We start from the raw sequence: 4,214 nt of genomic DNA on the forward strand, positions 1-4,214 counted from the left end.
TTCTGATTTAATTAGTTCAGACGGCAGCCCAGACAGCAAAAGTTTTATAAGCTCTCCAGGTGATTCTAATATGCAGGCAGGATTGAGACCCACCTGCCCAAAAGCTACAGTCACGTGCCCCATAACGATGTTTTGCTCAATCACAGGACCACATGTACAGTGGTGGTCCTATAAAATTACAATGTAATTAAAAATTTCCTATTGCCTAGTGGCATTGTAGTCATAGTAACGTTGCAGCGCTAACACCATAATGCAATGCAATGCATTACTCGTGTTTGTGATACTAGTGTTAACAAGCTATTGCTCTGCCAGTCATATAAAAGACTAGCAATACAACTATGTATAGAACATATACTTGATAATGACAATAAACAACTATATTACTGGTTTAGGTATTTACTATACCGTACCTTTTATCATTATTTTCAAGCGGACTCCTTCTACTTATTAAAAAAACAGTTAAGTGTAAAACAAGCTCAGGCAGGTCCTTCAGGAAGTATTCCAGAAGAAAAAATTGTTAGCGTAGGAGATGACAGTCCTGAATGTTACTGCCCCTAAAGACCTTCCAGAGGGGGACAAGATGTGGAGATGGAAGACCATGATACTGATGATCCTGACCCCGTGTAGGCCTAGGCTAATGTGTGTGTTTGGTCTTAGTGTTTAACAAAAAAGTCTCAAAACTGCGCCTGCTTTGGCAGCCCATGTACTAAAATTGGAATGATACAGAGAATAGTAACATGGTTCCTGTGCAAGAATGACACACAAATTGTGATGCGTTCCACTAAAAAAACTAAAAATAAGTAAAAATAATAAAAAGTAAAAGTTTTAAAGTAGATAAGCTTAGAGAATAAGGATATACATGATGAAAATATTTTTGTAGAGCTGTACAATATGTGTTTAAGTGTTATTACAAACGAGTAAAACAGGTAAAAAAATTAAAAGTTTATAAAGTGAAAAAGTTATAGTAAACTAAGGTTGATTAGTTATTGAAGAAAGAAAAAAATATGTATTTTTTGAGACAGAGTCTTGCTCTGTCACCCAAGCTGGAGTGCAATGATGCAATCATAGCTCACTGCAGCCTTGAACTCCTGGTCTCAAGTGGTCCTCCCACCTCAGCCTCTCAAGTAGCTGGGACTACAGGTGTGTGCCTCCACACACAGCTAATTTTTAAATTTTTTGTAGAGATGAGGTATTGCCATGTTGCCCAGGCTGGTCTGAAACTCCTGAACTTAAGCAATCCATCCACCTCAGCCTCCCAAAGTGTTGAGATTACAGGCGTGAGCCACCATGTCCGGCCAAGAAAAAATATTTTTTATAAATGTAGTATAGCCTAAGTGTACAGTGTTTGTAAAGTCTACAGTAGCATGGAGTGATGTCCTAGACCTTCACATTTACTCACCACCCACTCACTGACTCAACCAGAGCAACTTCTAGTATTGCAAGCTCCATTCGTGGTAAGCGCCTTATACAGGTGTATAATTTTTTAAATCTTTTATACTGTATTTTTACTGTGCCTTTTCTATATTTAGATATGTTTGATACATAAATACTTACCATTGTGTTCCCATTGCCTACAGTATTCAATATAGCAACATGCTGTTCAGGTTCATAGCCTAGGAGCAATAGGCCACACCATATAGCCCGGGTGTGTAGTAGGCTATACCATCTATGTTTGTGTAAGTGCACTCTGTGCTGTTCACACAACAAAATCACCTAACAACACATTTTTCAGAATGTACCCTCATCATTATGCAACACATGACTATGCTTCTTAGACTCCAAACATACTTCCCCTGACTTGGTTCTAGGGAGTCAACATTGTCAATGTTGTAACTTCGTCTTAGAATGGTTTAGTGCTCCCCCCACCTTCTTCTTATACCCAGGATCATAAAGGCTTCTTCAAGGGCATTTTTTTGGGCACGGAGCTGACCACCTCCATGTGTTTCCTTCCCTTCAGGCCTTACAGAGCTTATTCTCATTATTCCACCTCTATTTGCAACAGAGCCTGAAACCTATCCTTATTTGTAGTTTGCCCTTTAAAAATCATCCCTTCTGGCTTTACTTTTTGCCCTGTTCTTTCTGTGTCCAAACTGAAAGTCCGAAGTGAGAGAAACTCATGCTACAGAGTGACTCGCTGGGGTTTGGTGTCAAATCTTAAAACGCCCACTTTCCAATCAAGGGTGACTAAATTATAAAGTAGCAAAGCCCCCCACCCCCTCCTTTTTAGCTCTTCACAATGCTTGCTATCACCTATTTTATAATTAGCAGTAGATTAGCATGAAAAAGATCTTCCTTCCTGAATTAGGCACTGCAAATATATTTTCTAACTTTTGACCTAAATTGCAGTCTGATTTAAAGTTTTGTTTGTTTGTTTACCGGTTTTCTAGAGAAATAAGAAAAAAAAATAAAGTTTTGTTTGTTTGCTTGCTTGCTTGCTTTTTTTATTCACTCAACAAATCCTTAGCACATTTTGAACAAAGCAGCTTGAAAGCAGAGTTAGGCTATTTCTGTACACAAATAGAAGAGCAACTAAGCTTGTGTTTTCACCAGTAGTCTTTTGCAGAAGATAAGGGTCAATAGCTATGAGGGACCAAGGCTCAAGTTTCACTTAAGGGAAACTGGATTCACTTCTCCAAGTGATACTGAAAGCTTGTATTCCAGGGTTAAGATTTACCAAATCAGGGACTCTCTTGTTTTCAGGGATAGTGCGGATTCTACATACCGGGTTTTTAGGGTGCACATGATGAATAGTTTGGAAACGTTTCTGCACCAGTTTATCACTGGCAAGACAGAGGTACCACTTGCAGTCCTCTTCTTGAGAAGGTTCCTCCCACAAAGCATCCCACTTCCTTTTCAAATTTTACTTATTTTGCTCATCAGCAATAAAATGAAAATGTGTCTTTCGCTCTCTATAATCATCTCCCCAACTCAGCAACTTAAGGTGCCTCTGTCACTTTGATTTATTCAAATGATTTGAAATGTCAACTTATTGAAGATCTGTAGAGGACCATGGGTAATGTCACCCACTGCCCTGAAAAGCCAACGAATTTTAACTCTCTGAACGGATGTCAGACAAGGGCAAAGCTAAGCCCATGGAATCACTTTTTGCCATGCTTCTCAATGGAGCGATTCAGGGTGACTTCGTCATGCTCATTGAGGAAGCCACATCTCCTGCCAGTTTATATGGCATCATATTGGCAAAAAGGAAAAATGGTCACTGAGAGGAGACTTTTCCCCACAAATATGATTTCTTAGAGAGCCGTGGCATTATTTTGGTGCTTAATGAAGTGAAATCTTTTTATCCCAGCTACAGTCTGGCCTTACTGGATTGGCAACAGCCCCAGCAAACTGACAATTTAAATGAGGGTGCCACTGCTTGAGGACTTTATGTGAGGCCTCATTAATTAGTCTGTGAGGATGGTCTAACACGGTGCTTGGCACAGAGGTAGATAGCACTCGTGGCATGTTAACCATTGCTATGATTATGAAAAGTTCATTTCTAGAGAGTTCCACCAGTAGTTAAGAGGTAGGCTTAGGGATTTGACCTCTAACACACTGTGACTATTCCTATCATTCTATCCTGCTGGTGGCTGGCCTGGTGCTCTAGGGTAGTCAAAACCATTATAAGAAACCGCAGAGAAATGTTAAATTTTCCTGTTGTGCTGGAATTCAGTGAACACCAATGGATCTTCAAATAATTGGGTCAGCGTCTGAGGCTTAGAAAGGCAAGAGTTCTCTTTTGCCACATGGGATTTGGTGTGAATTTGGCATTAATATCAGACCTGTGCTATCTTGGTTTGCTTCTTTAGGAAGAAAGCTGGTGCTAACCCCTCAAGGAAAGGATAAAACACTTAGCAGAAACTTGTTTGTTTCTCAGTAGGGAGTGGCACACTAGCTTAACATGTAGGAAGTTGGCAATAAAGTACTATATATGACAGAGATCTGACCTTGTTCTTAGCTGAGGTTGGTATAGCTTCCTCTAGAGCATTTGCCAAGTGGCCTTTGTGGTTAAACAGCACACTGAACTTTCTCTTAACTCCTTTTAAAGTGAGGACAAAAGGATGGATATGCCTGGCTGCCTCCAATGAACATAACACAGTGCCTCCTCTGTGTTAGGTGTTGGAGGTGCCATGAGCAGCACAGTCCCAGTCCCAGTTCTCAAGTTCACAGTCTAGTCAGAGAGACAAACAGTGATGCGCTGGAGCCCATTGCTA

At 40.2% G+C, this 4,214-nt stretch overlaps 1 non-coding gene across 1 annotated transcript; it reads left to right on the forward strand.

Moving 5' to 3' along the window:
* The first annotated feature begins 684 nt into the window (after positions 1–684).
* LOC112131134 (U6 spliceosomal RNA) lies at positions 685–788 on the forward strand. Its single transcript, XR_002913276.1, has one exon. It is a non-coding gene; the product is annotated as a U6 spliceosomal RNA (small nuclear RNA).
* The last annotated feature ends 3,426 nt before the right edge of the window (positions 789–4,214 follow it).

Source organism: Pongo abelii, chromosome X, assembly GCF_028885655.2.
Source record: "Pongo abelii isolate AG06213 chromosome X, NHGRI_mPonAbe1-v2.0_pri, whole genome shotgun sequence".
NCBI lineage: Eukaryota > Metazoa > Chordata > Mammalia > Primates > Hominidae > Pongo > Pongo abelii.